General features: G+C 39.5%; 1 pseudogene; it reads right to left on the reverse strand.

The window, feature by feature from the left end:
• Positions 1-20,112: 20,112 nt before the first annotated feature.
• On the reverse strand, positions 20,113-23,805 carry LOC149175846 (putative sucrose-phosphate synthase 3; annotated as a pseudogene).
• Between the last annotated feature and the right edge of the window lie 262 nt (positions 23,806-24,067).

Below are 24,067 nucleotides of genomic sequence, written 5' to 3' on the forward strand. Positions count from 1 at the left end.
TAATACATGTATGCATATTCCCATGTTCACTTTCATACATGTTTTTTCCCATATGCAATGATCTTTGCAAATGATTTCCCAATTATAAATATGTATTCCTATATGCATAATGATTTGCAACATTTCCCTTAAAAATTCCCTGTTATATTTATATATTCCCATTCCTTGTTAAAAGATCCCTCCCCTAACATTTCCCTCATGTCTTTTTCCCCTTGAAACAGCATAGAGTTCAGCATTTTTTGCAGGCAGAGACAGCAGTTCAGTTTGTCCACTTTGCTCCTAAACCATGTCAGAAACTGAAACTTATGAGCAAAGTGATGACCATTCATCATCTACAGAGGTTGAGGTACAGAGGAGGCCTCGTAGGGGTGGTAAGGGTGGACATCATAAGCGAGAGGAGCCCACCTCTTTGGCAGAATTACAGGCTTGTCCTATGGCAGTCACTTGTTTTCAGTACATGTCTTGTTATCAGTTTTGTGAGAGGATCTCCCGAATTCAACATCACAGAGAGTTGGCCCGCCTCTTCGTTTTACATTTGCATGATGGACATGTCAACCTTGCAGGGGTGGACTTTACATTGACACCCGAGGTGATCTCACATGCTACAGGGATACCTAATGTTGGTGAGGTGTGGCCTAAGCGCAAGTTGCTAGATACTGTTCACTTTGAGCCTTATGTCCGGCCACCATTCTTGAGACATTTAGCGGGTGTTTTTCCATTCAGATTTCTCCAGAGCGAATATGCTCCAATCATGAGGCTTATTATGCACTATTTTACCTGTGAGGGCATATTTTCACAGGTGTACTCATATCACATTCGCCTCTTGATGCACTTCACCCGAGTGAGGATGATGAACATCCCGGTTTTCTTCTTTCAGAACATTCAGAAGATGGTGCCCATGTTGCAGAGGAAGACCCCGGCCCAGCAGTACAGGAGCCTATGTCATTATGGTTTGATTCAGCTAGTAGTATTGCATCAGTTGACACAGCAGGGTATCTCATGGGAGGAGTTTATCTCTCGTGAGTTTTTCACAGTGCCACCCCAGCCACATCATGAGGTCATTCATGAGGAGGGAGGACCATCTCAGCAGCCTGATATTCTGGTCACCCGACATGTCAGCTCCACACCTCTGGTCACCTATCAGAAAGGCCCAAGGGCCTTATTTGCAGCAGCCAGGCGAGTACTATCTCCACAGCAGGTGGAAGGGGTCTCGCCTTCATCATCAGCTCAGCGAGTGTTATCTCCACATCAGGTGGAAGGGGCCTCGCTCTCTTCATCAGCACAGGCAGCACAGAGGGGCAAACAGCCCATGATCCATGAGGGTCCATCAGGAGTCCCAGACACCGAGGTCATTGATCTTGAGGCCAGTTCTCCTAGCCGAGAGGCAAAGGAGATCATTCAACATCTCAGAGCTGAAAATGATGCTTTGCAGAAGAGAATTGAGGGTGCTCAATGGACCATCACTTACCTGGAGCAGCGCAACAAACAATTGGAGGAGGAGAAAGTACTTGATGAGCTATGGAGGATTCGTAGTGACCGAGTCTTGAACCGAAGAAGACCCGGTGATCCATTGCCTGCTGACCGAGAGTCCATGCTCATCCAGGTGAATGCACACTTAGAGAGGCTGTTGGCTAAGGCCAACCAAGAGAAAAAGTTGCTGAGGAATATGAAAAATCATTATTGGGCAAGGATGCATGTGTGCAAGGCCAAAATGAAAATGTTTCAAAGGCGCTTGACCGAGGCTCTAAAACGGAGAAAGAAGCCAAATCCCCTCCGTATCTTGGCTGAGGCTTCACTTAAGGATCATGGCACTCAATAGCCTAGCCATAGCTCAAATCCCAAAAAAAAATTGAGAATTTTGGGTAATTTTGGCAATTTTTGGTAATTTACAGGTTTTGGCTCTTTAACGGGTCTCACCCCCGGTGAGACCCTTTGTCATGGCAGCTCCTTTTTGCAAAAACTCAGCATTTCTAGATTTTTCATGCAAAGTTACATATGCCTATGGATGGACTTGAGTTTTTATGGAGTTTTGGGCCTCCAGAAGGTCAAAATACATGCAAAATTTGACTTTCTGCCCCTTTTTTGAGTTGCAGAAACCAGTCTTCGGAGAATTAAGTGTTGACAGGGCAAATGACCTCCAAATTCAAAAATTCTGGTTGGGTTGGAAAGTAGACTCACAGACCTTTCCAACGAGCTATCTTGCACCCAATTCTGACACCTAAAAGTGCCTCAAACAGAGCTCCAAAGGTGCACGACCCGTCAGGCAGGGGGGCGCGACCTGTCAGGCAAACTTTGCCAGATTTCACTGTACAGCTCGGAAAAGCACAGTTTGACTTGGTTTGACTTTTTGGGGTTGAAGATGATTATCTTTGATGTAATTTTTATAACTTTAAGACACTTTTACCCTTTTGTAACTCTTCTAGAAGATTCATTCATGTAATGGGTAAATATGTGATGTATGAATTGGTTTCCAAGTTTATAGAGGCAAGTTGTTTTGACTGCCTAGTTTGTAGTGCTTAGTTTAGAAGTGGTTGAAACAGCTCCTAGGATAGTGAGCTCGACCCATGGAGGCAGGGAAAGAGGTTAGATCATCTATATTATGTACTTTCTTGCTCATTTTCATGGTTGGACTCTTGAGGGAGAAGCTATCATTGTATTATTTCACTTGTATCTCTGCAATTTTTGGCTAAGGAAGACCAGGGTTTTGTAGTCCTCTTTGGGATTCTTGTGGACTCATGCGTTGATGGTGTGTTTCTCAATGTTCTTGTAAGTGTGTTTATGTGAATCATTTCCTTTCCTTTACTGCTGCACATTAAACAAATGAAGTGTTAAAGTATGAATTCATGCTAGCCATGCTCTGCTTTTAAATTTGTTTAATTTCAATGTTTTCTACTGTCTAAAGGGAATTCAAAGTCATTGTTTGCTCTCTTTAGCTCCTCATCTTTCATTCCTGATCATCCATCTCAAATTAAGGCATCAATATTGTTTCCTACCTCGCCCCAAGGAACCCCCTGCAGAAACTGTGTCCAATCCCCGCACCCAAAATTGCCCTCTCCTCAAATTGCCACCAAAAACCCAAAAAACCCCAAATCAACCTTTTTAATCAGTTTACTAGCCTAATATCAGTGTTACCTTGTTGGTCATCTCATCCCATTTGAAGATCTACTGAGATTGACCGGAGAGAGCCTTCTCCTGCCCCGTAGGGCTAGCTACGAGGCTAAATGGTTTGATGTAGCCTTGAGGTTTACCTTTCTCAGCCTGAGGTGAAATTTCAAGCGCTAACAACTCCAACTTCTAGTGTTCCTGATTCACCTAGGGTAGAAAGAGTCATCACCGAAAATCTTCCTTCTGGTTTGATAGCTATTGAAGAACTTGCTCCAGAAGAAGAAGTAGGCGTCCCTATCCCTGAAGATCAACCTACCATTGATCTAAGGGAGCGTGAATCTATTTTTTACAGTCCACCTAGAAGTACTACTTGGTATCTTTCGTTAACTAATTACTTAGACAACTCAGGGATAAGTTTTTCTCCACCTCGTGCTCCTTATCCACCCGGAGGAATTTATACTCCTGTAAATATGTCTAGTCAGTCGTCCGTGTTTACTCAATCTCCTGAATCTTTCTTGTATGGTGGTCCTTCTGTTCCTGCTGGGTATCAGTCACTTTCTGGTACTTTTGCAGGAGCATCTCCTCAACCCATTGGACATGGGTCATTCACTGGAAACAATGGTAATAAACCGTTGGGCGTAGGAGACATTTATATGATGTCAGGTTCCATTCCCGATTCTCAACCTCAAGGTGGCCAGTTACCGCCTGGGGGGCAGCCTTAATTAACGCCTGGGGGGCAACCTCAAGGTACACAACTTGCGTCTGGGGGGCAACCTCAAGGACAGTATGTACCCATGGTACAGTACATTCCTCAAGGTCAACCCCAGCCTCAATATGTACCCCAGGGTCAACTTCAGTATCAATTTATGCCTCAAGGTCAACCCCAGTATCAGTACTTACCTCAAGGGTATCTATCCCAAGGTCAGTACTCGAGTCAAGGTTATCAACCACCCCAAGGTCAATCATATGTTCAAGGTACGGGAAATGTACCTTTTAATTATCAATCCTACCCTCAATCTGGTTATGGATCTCAATATCCTCAACCTGTCATGGGTCAATACCCCGGAATGAACATAGTGTGGGATCCATCGCAAGTTCAACAAGTGTTGTAGCCAAGCGTACAGTTGTCATCTCAAACTGGACAACCTGTGGTTTCTGGTCCACCCCAGCAACCAGTCCAGTCTAATGTTCAAACTTCTGTACCTTCGATAGTTACTCAGTCGCCAATTGCACCTAGTACTCCATCTCAAACGACTGCTGCACCTACCGCAACATCTGTTCCTTCCACCACACTTACTTCTGGAGTATCGACAGCTCCGGTTTCTACTATCTCTACCACTACTCCGCAGACATCTTTACCCTTGTCTGGATCCACGATTCAAACTACGGTTCAGATGCCTATGGGGCAGCCAGGTTTAAGTACGGTTGTCACTACTCAACCACAATTTGTTTATCAACCGTACCAGGGACAGTACCAATACGGGCCTGTTGTCCAACAACCGGTTTACCAGTATCAACCGTATCCTGGGTACACTTATCAACAACCACAGCAACCCCAGTACGGTCCGGTTAATCCTGGTTTTCCGGGAGGATACAATATCCCGAATGCGATTCCTATTCCAAGTTATCCTGGATATCCTCCTCCTGGGACTGGTCTTGTGACCCAGAGTTTTAGGGATCCTAATCGACAATTGCCGTTTATCGCAACTTTGGATTTACCAGACTTGACGTGCCTAATGAACGATCCAATAAATTATCTTCCGTTCTGGCTGCCAATGCCAAATAAGTTGCCCAGTGACATACCCAAGTTCGAAGGTAAGTCTGGAGAGGATCCATCAAATCACGTGATGACTTACCACCTCTGGTGTGCTTCAAATTCCATCTCGGATGATTCGATCCGTTTACGTCTTTTTCAGCGTACGCTCATTGGTCTTGCGGCCAAGTGGTACATTGAGTTACCACGGGCCTCTTTTTATAATTTTAGTCAGTTAGCTACCTCGTTCTTAACACATTTTCAGTTGCTGGTCAGATATGATAATGGCACCGAGTTATTAACTTCATTAAAACAGTCGACGTCCACTTATATTTCTGATCATATTCATGAATGGAGACGTCGAAGGTGATTAGTGAAAGTTTTTATCCCGGACCAAATCTTAGCTGAATGGTTTGTTAAATCATTATTACCGAAGATTACTGAAGACGTAGCTAAGGCCGGAGTAGTTACTGAAGAGCAAGTGATTGCTCAAGCGCAGTACCTTGACTTAGTTTATACTCAGTCGTGTACGTTACACGAAAAGATCCCAGATCTTCCAAAGTCAAATCAAATCGCTGCTGCTCCTTCGGGATCTCATGTTGCTGATGGCATGATTGGTACGGTAAATACTAAAAGCAAGAAGAAGTCTTCAAAGAATTCTTCGCCCATTATCACCTTACCAGACTCCCCGACAGGAGAATCTTCTGCTGAAGTTTCCGCTAATATTCACGCTGTAGAGTCATCTACGACTAAATCAAAAAACGGTGGGAAGAAGAAAGGTAAGAAGAAGAATAAAGCAGACAAAACTCCAAAGGAGAAAACAGAAAAGTCGGAAACCAATGACGAAAAGCGCAAGCCCCGTTATCCTTGTCTTATTTGTGAAGAAGATCATTTTACAAGAGATTGCCCTCATCAGGCCGAGGTTGCGAAACTCGTCAAGGGTTCCCAAATTCCTGCTGTCTTGAAGGACCCATTTCCGAAAGATAGTAAAATGATAGGTTCTTCCTCGAGTGCCACTGAAGAACCCATATTGATGATGTCTCATGTAAGGATTGCGACTCGGTCACATGATTATGGTAGTAAAAGTCCTGTTGATGGATCGAAAGAAGCAGAATCTTCTCAGTCAAATCCATCAACCTCAGCTCCCGGTTCCGATCCACTACAGATCGAGAAACCTAACCCTGACTTAGTAATTAAACCGCTTGCCAAGGGTGTACTTCGAAGGTCTATTTTCAATCCACATGCGAGAGCGGCCCAGAATTACAACATTGTTGAGGATTTAGCTGTTTCACCCTCAGCAATGTCGGCTTTAGAAGTGCTGCAATCATGCCCAGCACAACGAAAATTACTTTTGTCGGCTATAGGAGTTGTTGATGTTCAGGACCCGAACCTAATAATCTTTGATCTAGAAAATAGTACACCGTGTTTACCTCATCAGATGGCTTTTCAGATCCCAGTGATAGTCAAAAACAGGCCTATTCATCGGACTGTAATTGATGAGGGAGCTTCCACGTGTATTATGTCAATACAGTGCTGGAGATCACTTGGTTCTCCTTCACTAAATCAATCCCTGACGATTCTTAAGGCCTTTGATGGCCGTGGGTTCCATCCGTTTGGCATTCTACAGGATTTGCCTATAGGGGTTGAAGGAAAAATTGTTAGTCTGGATGTGGAGGTGGTTGATGCCCCTCTAGACTACAACCTTCTCTTGGGTTGAAGTTGGTCTTACGCTATGACAGCGGTCGTCTCATCGGTCTTCAGAGTAATAAAATTTCCACATAATTGCAAGATCGTGACCATAGACCAGCTGGCTTATTTTTCATCCGACCCAGCCTCTTCAGAAAGTATCCAACATGTCGGTAAAACGACTATCCCTTATAAGGATGTTGGCGTAGGATTAGTTAAAGATGCCGGTTTACTGGGCACTTTTCATTTTCCTCCAATCAACGCCGTGTCTTCGTTCGCATCCATTCATATGATTACATCAGATACCATTGTTTACGACGATCCTTGGATCGTTCCTTTTGAATCTGAAATAGACTCATTTGGTGATGCTATGCCTTTGAGTCCATATGAAATTGCTTATGAAGCCGTGCAGTCTTTTACCGACTCGCGTTCAACCAAAATCGACCAAATGAATGTGGTCCATGAGGAATCACTTTTCACTTCAACCTCGGAGTTAATAGCATTTCCCGAAGTTGTGTCATCTGACGAACAACTTTGTGAAGTCCTGTGTGTAGACGATTTACCATGGGAAGATCTCCATCATAGATCTTCGTTTTTACCTGAGGATGATCGCTTTGAAAACGATTTCTCATCAGTTTTTACAGCTGAATATGTCAAAGAAGCTCAGAGTCCAATGAAACATCCTGATTCAGAGCTGAATTTGGGAAACATATCTCGCATTGTTCCCATTGACATTTCAGTCAAGCCCGGAATCATTGAAAACATTCATATAGGTGCCTCGTGTACAGATGACGAAATTCAGACATACAAGGCCCTATTTCAAGAATTCCGCGACGTGTTTGCCTGGTCCTATGAGGAAATGCCAGAAATTGATCCCGCAATTGTTGTCCATGAGATTAAGACTTACCCAGACGCTAAACCCGTTCGGCAACATTTGCGTCAGATTCACCCTCGAAAAGCGGTTGCAATTAAAGCAGAAGTTGAGAAGCTGTTGAAAGCAGGTTTCATTTATCCGATCCCATTAACGGATTGGGTATCGAATATTGTTCTGGTTAACAAAAAACAGGGAACAATAAGAATATGCATCGACTATAGGGATATCAATCGTGCTTGTCCCAAAGACAACTATCCAACACCCTATATCGATCAAATAATTGATAATTGTGCCGGCAGTGAAATATTTTCCTTTATGGACGGTTTTTCCGGTTACAATCAAATCAATATTCTACCTACCAATCAACCAAAAACGGCTTTCATTTGTCCATGGGGGACATTTGCTTATTGCAAACTACCTTTTGGGCTTAAGAATGCCGGAGCCACTTTTCAAAGGGCGATGTCTTATGCGTTTCATGACATCAAACACATTGTGCAACCGTATCTCGATGATTTGCCTGCTCATTCATTACATCGAGCTGATCACCTTGTCCATTTACGAGCAATCTTCATGAGGTGTAGGCATTATCGTATACGGTTGAACCCACACAAATGTGTCTTCTGTATAGAAGTGGGACGATTGCTGGGATTTGTCGTTTCAAAAGCCGACATTCGCGTCGATCCCTCGAAGGTAGAAGCTATCATCAAATTGCCTCCTCCTTCGAGTCTTCGCCAACTCCAAAGTTTGCAGGGGAAAGCAAACTTTTTACGCCGATTCATTCCTAACTACGCCGAGGTTACAAAAGGTTTTACACGGTTGTTGAAACAGAACGCTCAATTCTCTTGGGATGAGATAGCTTAGCAATCTTTTGATGCACTTAAACACGCGTTGACCCATGCACCATTGTTGCATCCTCCCAACTACAACCAAGATTACTTTTTGTACCTCGCCGCCTCTCATTCCACTATTGGAATGGTGTTAGTTCAGGAAGACGAATTCGCAACGGAACATGTGATATATTATCTTAGTAGGACGTTAAATCCCACTGAGCTAAAATATTCGCATGTGGAGAAATTGGCCCTGGCAGCCGTTCAGGCTGTCCAACGTTTTCGTCACTACATTCTTCTCCGTAAATCTACAGTCATTTCGGATTGCAACCCTATGATCTACATTTTGACTAAACAATTGCTAGGGGGCAAGTACTCTAAATGGATCGTGATCTTGCAAGAGTTTGACTTGGAATTTGAGAAATCTAAGTCTAAGAAATCTTTAGTTTTTGCAGAGTTGATGTGTGATTTCCCGCGTGCTGACATGGAAACTGCGGCAGAGGAACCCATTGCGGACGAATCTTTGTTTCTCATCAGCACTTTAGATCCGTGGTATGGGGATATAATCGTCTATCTCCAAACCCAATCCTTTTGGCCCGAAGCTTCAAAGTCGGAACGTCGGAAAATTCGATTCCAGTCCCAACAGTACAAAATTATTGGAGATACTCTTTATCGCCGTGGGGCGGACTTGGTTTTCTGACATTGCTTAACTCATGAAGAGGCAGAAAGGGTTTTAAATGACTGTCACTCTGGAGCGTGTGGCGGTCATATGTCTGGGTATGCCACAGCTCAGAAGGTGTTGCGTGCTGGCTACTTCTGGCCGTCCATGTTTAAAGATTGTATCATTGCGGTCCGAAAATGCCACAACTGTCAAGTGTTTGATCACAAGATGCGCACACCACCAACTCCTCTCCACCCTATAATTGTCGTTGGTCCTTTTTCCAAATGGGGTATCGACTTTATTACATGTAACCCTCACTCGGCCGAGGGGCATGCTTATATCATCCTTGCGGTTGATTATTTTACTAAGTGGGCCGAGGCGATGCCTACATTCGAGGCAGACGGCAAGACAGCTGCAATTTTCGTATTCAAACACATTATTGCTAGGTTTGGTGTCCCACAAGCGATAATCACTGACCATGGGTGCCATTTTCAAAACATTATGATGACAGAACTTACAGGCCATCTTGGTTTGCGTCACGATAGCTCAACTCCTTATTATCCACAAGCCAACGGTCTGGTTTAGTCCATCAACAAAGTTTTGGTTATCATGATCCAACGAATCATTGGGATTCATCGGTCGAATTGGCACAACATGTTATTTTCCGCGCTTTGGGCATACCGAACTTCAGTGAAAACATCAACAGGGTTCACTCCTTTCCAACTAGTTTATGGTTTGGAAGCTGTGTTGCCCATTGAATGCGAAATCCCATCACTTCAAATGGTTGTCGAATTACTTCCAGCTACTTCCGAAGAGGAGAATCGTTTATTATACTTAGCTCAATTAGATGAGACTCGACGCGATGCTGCACTGGCAATCGAGACTCATGCAAAACGAATGAAAGCTCAGGATGATCGAAATGTGACCCCTCAAAATTTTTTGGAAGGAGACCTAGTGCTATTGTATGATCAAGCTAACGATAAATTAGGTGCTGGAATATTCGTTCCTATGTGGCATGGGCCCTACATTGTTAAGCGAAAGCTAGCAAAAGGGGCCTATGAGCTGGTTGACTTTGACGGGGACTCTTTGGGTAAACCCAGAAATGGACTTTACCTAAAGAGGTATTATGCTTAAATGATGGGTGTGGAGACTTTAGTTAGGTTAGTTAGGTTAATTTTTCTTTCTAGCTAGTGTGTTTGTTAGTTTAGACAGTGTGCTTAGCTTAGAAAGTGTGTTTTTCATCGTTATTCTGCTTATCTTGGTTTTACCCTTGATGTTTGCAGATGTCGATGCCTCTCCAAACATACATTGGATTCGCTGATGGTGCTTGTCGTAATACACGGAATATCTCTTCCGCAGCTTGGGTTATTTATTCACCCTCTGACGAGTTAGTTTCTATGCATGGGGTGAGCCTCGGTCAAACAACAAACAACATTGCAGAATACAGTGTAGTGATTGAGTTATTGTCTGAATCTATTTCATTTGGGATTCGGAGTTTGATAGTGAGGTTAGATTCTGAACTCGTTGTATTACAGCTTAATAGAGTTTATGCCATTAGAAATCCAGTGTTATTAAGGTTATTTTTGAGAGTGCGTCTCTTGGAACGTGAGTTTGATTACATTGAATATCAACATATTCCAAGGTCTTTAAATACATTAGCAGATGTGATTGCTTCTCGAATGTTAGACAGACATTTGCGATAATCATACATGTAAATTTAAAAACATTTAATCACACATGTTTAACAAGATAAGCCGGTAATAATGATATATATAGATAGGAGTGTGTCAAAAATACATCGTCTTCGATCATAGGTTGCAAAACACCTTATGATCGGCAAAAATGATAAGTACAAAAAACCAAAATGTCACATGTGTCTACAAAAACGATCATCCAATCACTGGTGATGATCTCTATACGACACCACTGCACGGGCTACCCTACACAAGAACCTCCTAAAAGGTCCTGGAACTCCGACTACATAGCGCTGAAGCCTGATAGGAATATCATCTATAGTAGTCTCTGGTATATTTGCCGTCAGACGCTCTAGGTCTTGCTCCAACTCAGCTAAGGTCTCTGTAGCCTCGTTCTATGGAACCGGTGCCGGTGCAACTGGTTGTCTCCTCTCGAAAGGCCGGAGATTGGCTGGACGCCGTGGGCCTACATCTGCATTTTGAAAATTGTCACTGTCAGTTTTGGGACGATATAAAAATAAAAAAAGTAGACAATTTAAAAACACTTGTGAAAAATAAAGTACCTGTGTCATCCCACTGTTCTCCCGGTGGAATAATCATGTCCGGATCGCCACGAAAATCGACTCCGGCATAAGGAAAATCCTGTATCGAGAAGACCTGGTCCTCTAACCAGTGAAAGTACTCCGGTCTAAATCGAACAACCTCCGTGCCCTCGTCAGGATGACAGGCCATCAACGCAACCCATCGCATCAACTTAGGCTCTCGGGGAAGCCCAGCCTCAACAATGAGCTGCTGCGGGATCAACATCGGAACCCTCTCTAGAGCAAAACTCACAACTAAAGGCCCATAACCAAAAGTCTTCAGTTGCTCGTTTTTTGCCCTAGTCAGTTGGCCCTTTAAATTGGCCAACACAGCATCGCACCAGTTGAAAATGGTGCCCTGATAGCAGTCAATCGCCATCCGCATTTGGGACCCGGTGGCAATGTGCAAAGCGGCTGCGCCGCAAAGTTTGGTAACTGTAAAGGCAATTACCATAAGTTCGGGTCAGGATATCTTTTTTATTTCTATCCCTCTCTCCTGGTTCTAATTATTGCACCACTCTAGACGGAGACTAGCGATGGACTGGCCACCCGGCCTAGTCCCGGACAGAGTCAATTGTTCGCCCCTCTTGGGCAAACCAGTGAGAAAGTAAATGTCTGAGGGCTCTATCTCGAGCTGATGCCCTCCAATGTAAAAGCATTGATCCTGGACGTTCCACCTTTCGACCAGCCACTCTAGAAATCTTACCTGGGCCCTCATGCCAGGTATGGCCCAGTATTTGTAAAGGCCGCATGCCTTTAAAGCATCAACGGAAGGTTGATGATTAATTGCGGCCAAATCGACATCTTCGTGCTCTCTTTCATGCCAATCAAGCATGGTGGGCAATCTACACACCATAAAACATTTGTTAGAGTCCATAAAATTGAAAGTTTGTGGTTCATTTTGGAGAAATTGGAGTTTAAAAACCCACTCTGTGGTGTACGCAGCCCGCCTTTAGAGACAGAGCGTGTGTACGCAGGCTGTCTTAAGGCAAGCTGCGTACGCCCGGCATTTTCCCAACTGAGAAAATGTCGGGGTACGCAGGTCACCTTTGGATCACCTGCGTACCCCGAAAAGTGGCCTTTGAAACCCCAAGGCCTCCAAAAAATAAATCTAAAGCTTAAAAACAAATTCTAAACAGATGGAAATGTAAGGGAGGATGTTGTAGAATACCTGATGAGACGGCGTTCGGTTTCGACGGTCAGATTTTCCGCAACGACCATGGGAAGTTTCTTGCCAAACACCCTTTTTCTCTCCTCAACAGTGAAATGGTAAAAATGAAATGGTAAAACCCCTTTTTATAGGTTTTTTGAGTAAATGAATGTTAAATTTGTTTATTTTCCACCATGAAAAGGTATTTTGCAAAGTATTTTTATCTATATTAAACAGGTATGAGTAATGTGTTGGTTTTTGTGCAGGATAAAAGGATTTTCAGGGAAAATTGTCATTTTTCACAAACAAAAACATCAGAGTCATCTTTTAAGCCCTTTTCTGACTCGTAAAACATGAAAAGATCGCCGAGCGTTTCTTTTACACTCGTTAAAAGGGAATTAAAAGACGGTCCCCTTATAGCCCTTTTCTAACCGTAAAAATAGGAAAAGATTGCCGGGTTTTTGTTGTTTCAAACTCGATACTAGAAATAAAACGACGTGTCCTTGATCGCTTTTTACTTTTCAGGTCAAAGACACTAACTATGAAAGTACTCCTTGGTCGTAAAAAACCAAGCGGTTCTCTCAAGTATTATTTTATAATTTTTCGAGCTTGGGAGACACAAATTTACGAAAAAGCTCAACCCTGGAGTCTTCTTAAGTTTTTCAGACTCTCTAAAATTGAAAAACGCCGAGTTTCTCCTATACTGGACTCGTTAAAATTTCACAGTAAAGGACCTGTTCGATTACAAACAGGAACGAGCCACTCCTTCTTAGGGTTCGAATCTAAACTAAGTTGGACTCATCCGAAGGATGAGCTTATAATCAAGCTTATGTTATCCTCCTCAAGCTTGTAAAAAAATAAAGAGGTACTTGCCAGAAATGGTGGGGGAAAAGAGAGAAAAATGAGCCTATTTGTTATCCTTTGTCTCAGAAGAAACCTTATCACCACTCTTGAACACGACACTTTTCATTCACCTGGGTTGGGAAATCCTTTGCCTCACAGTTGATTGAACCACATTGAAAGTCTTAAGCCGGGTATTAACTTTGGGTCGAATGTCACCAAGCCATTTGTGGTGTCGTTATGTGTTCAAGAGGTCACTGCAAATAAGCCATTCATCTGCAAAATACTTGTCATCCATCTTGACCATCCCTGAGTCAGTCCTTACAGCTACATTTCTTCAACTTGATTTATGATTTCGTGTTGTGGGCTTGCCTACGACAGATCGCTTTCTATCGACATCAGCACATTATCTAGAAAGATGATCTAGAAATCGTCAGTACCTTGAGATACGCATGCATCAATGGCAGATTTCTCGCCTTCGACGACAGTTTACATCATTGAATTTCGATCGAAGGATTCCGTGACATGTTCGACATCAGCACATTCATTCACATCTCATGGATTGTACTGGGTACTTTGAGAACCATTTCCATCACTGGTGGTTTCTCTCACGCTTGTTAACAGTTTACATCATTGACTGGTTATCAAGTGGTTTCTACCATGCTCGACATCAACTCATTTATTCGCATGGATAGAATCGTACTATTTCGGGAAGTAGAAATGAAGACCCTGGATCTAGTTTCCACCATCCAGGCTACGAGGAGTTTTGTATTCATTGTATAAGTAGACTAACTATAAACAGATGGTTGCGTCCATACTGTGTCTACATGAGTCTATGATTATGATGTACTGCGAAATCATTCCTGTATCAGAGCAGTAGTTAGTTTTCTAGTTAAAGTTTTTAATCTGAGTATGGGAATGCCTACCTCAGCGATGATATGATCTCATACATGTATTTTGTGTTGAATACTTGCAGGTTCCAATCAGGCTCTCCACAAGATAATCCTTGAAATGATAAAGTACTTCACCCTTCCTAGATGATATGAAACCCTAAATCTACTACAGGCTTCGCACTTTAGGGGGCAATCTGTTACACTAAAATTTGTCACCATGACTATCTACAGTTAGTATGGCTCTATCAACTGTCATACTATCCTCCTTGGCAAGTCTCATACCTCTACTCCTCATGTCAAACTCCAAGAAAAAGAGAAAGTCCTTTAAAAGTCAATTAACTCTAGTTACGCAGTTTCTCTTAGCCTTACCTGCGTGTACGCACCTCCAGTTCATAAAATCTGCGTATGTGTACGCTCTGTATGTAAAGGTCTGGGTGCGTACTCCTGTAAAGGTCAAAAGGCGCAAGTTTCACTTCAAAAAAGTTACTTGTGGTCATTTCTAGAGTATTCTAGAAGATGGTTTGACGTGGATTGGGCGCCTCCAGATGGTTCATGCATCCCTATGTAAGAGGAACTTATCCCATGAAGAGGGGAGCTATCCCATTGAAAGAGGGGCTTATCCCATTCATGTTGGACCTGATTAACTTCCTCCAAAGCACTATAAATACAGGCTTTGGGCCAGAGGGAGGGGAGGTTGAAAGCTGAACATTCCTAAGGGTAGATGCTGCTGAGATTAGGACTCCCTTATAGAGCTTGAGAGGAGAGATTCCCATCCTTTCTTAGCTTCATTTGGAAGTGGGTGAGCTGATCAAAGTAAAGGAAAACTCTTGCTGGACCCTGGGAGGGACCTGCACAACACCAAGGCTCAGGTTGTAATGGTTTCTTTTGTTTCCACTTAATGCAAATAAACTCATTTTTCTCAACAAGTTGTTATACATGATTTGTTTCATATACTCCTTGGTCGGTATGATGAATATGTGTTATTTTATAAGTTATTCAGGTGCTATGTAATCTTTTGGCTTGTTAGTGAATGTAGGTTTCGAAGAGAAGGAGGAGCTCATCCGGATCGGCGAGGCTGGACTACTACAAAGCGTTGGACTAAAGGTATGTTATAAACACCTGATTACTTGTATTCTAAATGCATATTTAGAGAAAGGTAGTGTTTACTTGTCTTGTTTGTCACTAGAAAGCCTTAGCTTCTAGGGAGATCGGTTTTTGTCTGCGAAATTGACTCTTTCCGCAAGATGATTAATGGATGTATTCCTACATGATTAGGATTAAACTCGATCTTATCCCCAAACTTATGATTATGTATGCCATGTGCAATAGCATGGGGAATGCACATAACGTTTTTGACAACATTAGTATTAGAAATGTTATTTTATGGAATGAAACAATTAAATTCCATGAGACAAGTGGTCTTTATGAGGATGTGACCTTTCCATATTACCAAATGTATGGAGTGTGTGTACAACCAAATATAATCATTTTTTCCTCTACTCTTTAGGCATGTGTTGACTTGTTTGTTCTAAGAGAAGGGAGAATATCTAAGCCCATTTTGTCAAAACTCGATTTGAGTTTGATGTCTTTGTTCAGGAAATGTATGCAAGGTGTGGAAATTGTACAAGTTCACACCAATTCTTTAACGAAATTCCTAAAGGGACATTATCCCACTCAACAACATGATCTCAACATACATGTAGAATGGACATGCTAGTGATGCATTGACATTTTTTAATCAGTGCAAATTGACAGATATGAAACCTAACCAAGTGATCAACTTGGGTGTTCGCCATGGATGTTTGTATCTAACATCCGTTCAACATGGTAAGTCTAATCATGATTTTATTCTCAAAAATGGAATAGAATTGAATGTTTCTCTAGATATTACCAACATATCCATATATTGCAAGTGTGGAAGCATATATATATCTCACTAGATGTTTGACAATATGTCTGAAAAAGATTTGGTTTCATGGAACATGATGATTGATGGGTATGGAATCATGGTTGTGGTGAGGATTCCTTTGTTGTTTCCACCAAATCCAATATATGGGAGTTAAACCATATCATATGAACTTTACTTGTCGTTTGTATGCATGTAGTCATGCAGCCTTAGTGAAATTGAGTTGGAAATGATTTTGTTGCTTTAGTCAAGCTTATGGCATTACCCATAGGATGGAGCAATATGCATGCATGGTTGACATTCCTGGTTGTGCTCAACATTTTTATGAGGATCAAAATTTTATAAGTATGGTGCCAATACAACCTAGTTCTACCATATGGAATTCCTCACTTGGTGCCTGTAACATTCATTGCAATGTGGAGCTAGGAGATTGGGCATCAGAATGGATTTTTGAGTTAGGCTCCAAAAATGTAGAAAAATATGTATTGGTATGAAACCTCTCAGTTGCAGCTAGAAGATGGGTTGATGTAGTCAAATTGAGAACAATATGAAACCACAGGGGGTTAAAAAAAAATCCAGGGTGCAGTTGGATTGAGATCAATAAGAGGGTCCATGCATTTGTTGAAGCAACTAGATCACACCCACAGTCACAGAAAATATACATGGTTTTAGAGAGCTTGGCCTAGCTAATGAATGGTGAAGGTAATATAATGGACAAAAACTTTATCTTGCATTACAATGATGAAGGAATGTGACAAGAAGTATATATTTTGAAACCAAAGTCGAAATTTTATCATTTCTTTTAGGTTTATTAGCTACGGGTCATCTATTCACATAACCAAAATCTTTGAATTTGATATTTGTAGTGATTGTCATTGTGCCACCAAGTTTGTATCCAGGATTGTTTGAGGAGTCATTATATGATTATTTTGAGGGATGTAACAATTTTCACTATTTTAAGAATACAATATGTTATTGTGGAAAATTTTGGTGAAGGCTCAGTAATATGTCCAAAATCATCAAATTAAAGTCTAAAATCATCAAATTAGATTCAGAGGAAAAATAGTTGTCTTCAACTTTATCACCTTAAAGCTTGAGATCTCAAAGCATGAAGATGCATCACACATAGGTAAGAACAATTTTGAGTGTAAACCACATGGCATCTCAAACATCTCATTCTTAGTTGCCACCTCAATTCATCTACTTTGGTAGCCTAGCAAAACAATACCTAAGTAAAATGTTAACAAGCTACCAAGACTAGTTAATATTCAATGATAGTCCTGAATCTTATTTTTATCCAACTAATAGTTGTCATGGATCCCTAATATCTAGCATAAATAAAGCTATCTCATGTACTCAATTCTAATTGTTTACAATAGGATATTAATGTCATCAAATTGGAACCAGTAAAGAAGTGCCTAAATCAACAACCAATGTTTTTCTGGATTTTCAAGATGTTAAATCTCAATCATAGAACAAGCACCAGTCACTAAAAATGACATCTAGAATTGAAACCTACAATGGATATGTTCTTGACTTGATAGATCAAGCAATGGAAGTTAGATGCTTCAATATCTTCCACTAGGAACCGAGAATTCTCTGGACCTCTCAATTTTTTCATGCTTTTCCTCAGTCCTTCTGCACTCGAGCATTAATCAATATGAGAATCATAGTCTAGATCTGGATATATGGGTGAATATGAATTGTAACCAACTGTATATAAAAGTTGACTCCCACTGCTGCAAATTAGAGCATCAAATGCAGACACTTTGATTCCAATAGAATGAAGCATATAAATTGTTTCTGAAACTGTTAATGCAGTAGATAAAATGAATCTAGGAGATGAAAAGTTTCCAGCAGAATGAACTGCATTCATAATCTCTTGGATGATAATATCTTGTCTACTAAAAAGGGGTTCTCCAAAATCATAATACCAATCCACTGCAATCACAAATATACATGTTCTTATCCTGAGAAGTAGTTTCCTTGAAGAAACTAAGCTAATACTATGATCTATACTTTGTTTTTCCTATTAATTCACGTCATTTGTCTTCCAAAATTTAGATTGATTGTCCTTAAGTCTTGCATAAGATCATCCTAATGTGTTCTGAAATACCTCCCATGTTCTCTCCATTTTCGAGAAGCTTATCAAGATCAAAGGGACTATTAAGTGAACTGGAGTGAGAAGGCCTATTTGCATCTAATGAGAGCTGAAGATATGTATCAGGGGCATCCTTGAATGAACCACTATTTGATTCGGAATCTATATTTTCATTTTGTTTGTTTTCACTCCGCCATTGCAGGTGTCGATTTCTACATTGGGAGATTCTTGAAAATATATATTTTGCAATGTTGTGGCCAAGAGTAGAGATGAATGTTCTACAGACCATTTTCCCTGCATTAAACCCAGAGGTTCTTATCAGCTACTAGTTTGTACAAAGAATTTCCAATTTCCTTGTTATAATAGAGATCTACCAGCATACCATTATTCAACATTTGCACAACAATAAATCAATGTGAGTGATCAATCACATTTAAGATCCAATCAAACTTTTATATTAGATGGAAAAAATTTCAATATACCCGTTGAATGTCTATAAGACATCCATTATTTGTGACAACCATAGGTAATCCATGTGTAGTTACCTGCATTATAACAAATTGGAAGCATGACATGTGTTATTCTTTACACAACCAGAAATTATTTTGATCAAACTTCTACTATGAAATTATGGAAGGCTTCTTCTGAAGTTATTTGTGAAATTTGGAGAACATAACCTTGGAAACACTATCACAACCAATACATTTTATTGCTACCTTATGAAGAAAGAATTCCTTGAAAAATGGAATGCAATTCACTATTTTGTAACTGAATTCTTCTCTCTGAAATGCTCCATCACTAAACAGAGATAAAAATAATTGTACTTTGATGCAAATATTGTTCTTTTCTAGGTACATATATATGAATACATATACATAAATACACACACTGATATAAAATTGAAATTTTCAATAGTACTCAAAGGAAAATATACTAGTCATTGAAGCATCCTTTCATATATCATGCTTCTAAATGAAAAAGAAATGATGTTCTTTTAAATCTAGAAGATACATATGTTTCAAGTTTTCATATTATGAACATTATGCCATTAGTTCTGGAGTATTTCAAAGAGAAGAATTCAAGTATGTATTTATAAGAAAGAAATTAATATATATTGAATTCTTATATTCAAAATACTCCAAAACTACCAGAATGGTCATAATATCAAAACTTGATACATTTGTGTCTTCTTGAAAAAATTTCACCTTGAAGAAAATAATAAAAAAAAGAGGTTGGGCAAGATACCTCAATCAGAGTCAAGCCAGAGGGTTCCAACAAGACCAGATTGATCAAAACACCCTAGACACACAATCATCATCATTTCAAAATTACACAGACAATATTTTTTTTATTTTTGTTTCACCCACACAAACTGCAGTTCAAATTTTCTATCTATTAGAAGTGCAATAATGGATAGTTTATTTTATAGTTTGACAGGAAGTTTTATAAAACCATAGTCTTTGTTGAAATCCTATATATATCAGCAACTTCTGATTGTTTGTGATGTTTAGGATATGCCACTTCTCCATATAGATCATATTTGTTAATAAGCTTCAGGACAGTGGTCAACACACTGGAACTTGTTGTAGGCATTTAATCAATATCATCTCAATTTCCCAAGAACAACATCTACAATTTTGAAATTGATAACTAAAATATCATTGATTAACTTATCAAACAAGGTCAAATCCACAAAACATAACTCTAAAGAAAAAGCTAAATTTAGGAACCAAGAAAAGACATACCAAGTTTTCTAGCTTCCTCAATTTGATACATTCACCAAAACCCTTGACTAAAGTGGCCATATTCTTCTTGGGATTAGGTCAAGTAAGAGCCAAAATTTTGGGATATGAAGGATTTTCCAAAAACTATGGGATCTAAAAATACAAAATGTTATGATGCCCCTCATATGTGGAGTGAGGGATATAATTTTTATAGTATGTGAAATCTTAAATGGTAAAAAGGAATTAAAACTTGCCCTAACGCTTACCTCATCCTGTAAAGGAGACTTGGGCAATTGAACAGAGTCATTATCTGAATTCTAATATTGCATTACAACATTGTTGATGTCCATTCCAGGAGGTATAACCTACAACAAAGCATATATATGTAAAACAAAACCCACGACCTAAATGTCATGTACATTTTTAAATTAATAACTCATGGAATAACTATCAAGTAAAAATATGATTTCCACATTTGATAATGAAACACATTGCCTACATAGTTAAATAAGGAGATGGGTAATCCCCCACGTAGCAAATTGACACAAAAAGCAATTTAATTTCAATGGGAGTGTCATTCTTTTCACTCAACGTCATTTGAGGCATGTAACAACCATAACAATGTGCAACATGTTTTTCTTGATGTATAAGCTTTCTATTCAATCCCAAATCAAAACCATCATGCAGACTCCATTGTTCTTCAATTGTTTTCCTTGTACTTGTGACCATAAGCTCAGCGAAATCAAGGCACAATTCTTCAGCTTGAATCCTACGGATGATCTTGTATGTTGCATTGATATCTTCCTTGGAATATGATCCTTGTTTCAATCATTGTTCTACTTTATTTTGGCTTAGAGAATGACCTGTCAAAACCATTAGAACGTTCAGAGTACCAGAAAGAAGGAAAAAACACCCCTGCATCTACATAGTGGCCATGGATTACATAAGTCCATACAGGTGTGCCTTCTCTAATCAGATCTCCCAATACTTTGGAAATATTAAGAATATGACCCAGTGTTCCATCTACAAACTCTGGAATGTACGTATGGCCATAATAATTCTTTCTAAATATACTTTTATTTGCATCCATAAGGGATTCAAACTATGTATGCCCTTCTACTTTCTGGAATGTCTTCATCCTGATCAAAAGTCAACATTTTAATACACTCTCCATTGCTAGAATCCACTTTACGAGAACATATTAAACATGTTAGCAAGTACACTCTATAAACATCTGGCATTTTTGCAAGTGCTTTTGCAAACTCTACAACATATTTCACCTACATGGGAAATGAACACATGTTTCACTTGGTGGTAATCCAATTATAATCGTAGCGAAATAAGGTAATCATGCTTTGATCCCCTACTTTTCTAAATTAATTTGTGAGAAAATTGACTACAACTATTTAGTATTGTAGAGATAGTTGAAGACAAATTAAAAAAAATGGAAATCTTTTGTAATAAATTTACCTATCCACTTGTATTGGAATCATGGCCAAGTTCCACATTCTACCCTCACACTAGGCCATGCAAACTGCCATATTAATCACAAACAGGAGAATCAACAAAGTAAATTTTTCTATGAGGATTTTTTGATCTAACACTTCTATTCTTAGTATGGAATATTGGACAAGGAAAAAGAAGAGAAAATTCACTGCAAAAGAATTATAAAAGAAAAAATTCAACCCTAAAATAAGCTCCTCTTCTCATCATAAGTATTATTTTGCTACAATTACAACATATAATGATTTCATTTAATGTTTCCATTCCCTTACATGAAGTTGTTCCCTTAACTTTTGTTGTTAGGAGAGAAGTCATGCCATGAAAATAGAAAGGCATAATTTGAAAAAATTATTATAGTATATTTTCCAATGGGACCTCCATGAAATCTAGGCTTAGTGCGCAATATTCTTATCAGAACCCCACAAAACCCTCTTCAAGTGTAGGATGGGAAGGCCTGCTAATGAATGAGAACCCAGGATAGCTCATAAAATAGTGGAGAAATGTGGTTACAGAAAGGGAGAGTAGTGAAACATAGAATAGAAAACTACAATCATGTACCAATAGTTGCTCCTTGAAAGAAGATTTTGATGATATTTACCAAAGGTAGTTTCCTGATCTTGAGCTAGAGGGGTCAATATTTAGCTTGTTAGTAGTAAGTGAGGATGGGATATATGCAACATGGACATGAAGGCAAAGATAAGAGAGGCACAATGAGGCATAGATGGGAAGCATAAGCTGCTTGAAAAGGACAAAATTAAATTAGCATTTTCTTGTTGCATTTTTCAACACTCCCTCTCAACAAGAAAGGGATTATCTGCTATCCCAATCCTGACTCTGTGAAACTCAAATTTTCATCTTGACAATGCCTTTATCGTGATATTTGTATCATTCTCCTCTATAGGAATGTACTCCAACAACATGATTCCCCTCTACACACAATCTCGTAGATGGTGATATCGGATGTCGATATGTTTCGAGCAATCATGAAAAGCTGGATTCTCAGAGAGTTTGATACAACTCTTATTGTCACAATAAATCACTGTAGGATCCATCTGCTGACCAAATAACCCAACAAGGATCTTCCTCATCCATAAAGCCTCACACACTGCTTGACTAGAAGCCATGTACTATGCTTCTATTGAACTAAGTGCAACTGATCTCTGCCTCTTGTTGTACCAAGAAATTGTTGCTGACCCAATACTGAAGATTCCCCTTAATGTGCTTTTTTGTCAGATGACTCCCTGCCCAATCTGCATCTGTGAATCCTTAAAGCTTCACTCCCTTTGTTTATTTGTACCAAAGACCAAACTAGGTGGTGCCTCTGAGGTATCTCAACACGTGTTTAGCTACCTTCCAATAAAGTATGGTTCCTTAACAATAGCTTGACTAAGTTGGTTAACTGAAAAGAACATGTCCATTTGTGTGATCACCAAATACATAAGTGAACCCAGAAGTTGTTTATAAATAGTTAATTAGCTATTGGGTGAGTATACTACATTTGACATTCCCACCTCCCTTATGGACCTTTGAAGTTCTTATATTAATAATTAATTATATCACTATATCTTCCTTTTTTGTTAGTTATCTTACAATTATTGTGATGGTATATGATTATGAACATACCTTTATCTTTATGCTAATAGCAATAGCTACAACGGAATGATGTCACCTACTAACATTAAATTGATAAATATCCTTAAATTAATCTCATTCATTCTCACCATTCCCACAATGAACACCTTCACTGTGATAATAAGACATATACAACTAAAACTTCTTGATTACTTAAAATTCTTTCGTAATTAATAAACACATAAGTCTATTTTTATGACTAATCACATGATTTCCATTTCATACCAAATTAAAATACCTAAATATGGTTAAATGAATCCCACACAACAAAAGTTAATGTCTATGATTCTCACCACATTAAAAGACCCTTGACAACGCCCGAAAAGCATGATGTTTAAGAATTATGTTAAAGTTCACATGCACAAAAAGAGCTTTTGATTTCAACATATAAATATCATATCCAATCTTACTATGCACATGATGAATGGACGTCTATATTCTACTTCATCAAAACAAACACACCCAAGTTTTAGTTGCAACGAAACTCGTAGAGCTTCAAATGATACAATAAATGCATTTTTGGTTTCAACAAAGAATCTATATACACAAACTTTATTGAAAACGGAGCAACATTTTTTTGAAAACGTTATTGATATTTATTTCTTTTCCCTTTATTTTGTATCTATCATTGACCATACAACTGACTAAAATATATATTCACTCACTTTAAATTCTACATAATAAACCTGTAGTGTTTTTAGATGAAAATTATAGCATAGTTCTATTAACTTAACGGCATGCCGCCCATGGACAATAGGTTGCAGCATTGCAGTCACTGGGCTCATAGGTTGCAGCATGTCAGTCATTGGACTCTGGACTCTGGACTTCACTATTAGAGACTCAACGGTCAAGACTAATTCGCCTCGCTCAGCCATCAATTTATGGTTTCACGTCCACAACAGTACTCGACACCTACGAGCAACCCATGTTATCTTTCACCTTCAATTTCATTGATTTGAATATGTATTTCGCAAAACCTTGAAAATCATTAATAAAACACAAATTATAATATTGGCAGAAGAAGGGTGGTGAGTTTTATATTATAAAAAAGGAAAAAACCACATTAAAGAATATTTGTTTACAATTATAATGAGATATATATATATATATATAGATTTCAACTTTTATCTATATATT

The sequence above is a fragment of the Pinus tabuliformis genome, chromosome 4_1 (genome assembly GCF_031772625.1).
Source record: "Pinus tabuliformis cultivar Carrire ecotype Pingquan chromosome 4_1, CPIR1, whole genome shotgun sequence".
In the NCBI taxonomy this organism is placed as follows: domain Eukaryota; kingdom Viridiplantae; phylum Streptophyta; class Pinopsida; order Pinales; family Pinaceae; genus Pinus; species Pinus tabuliformis.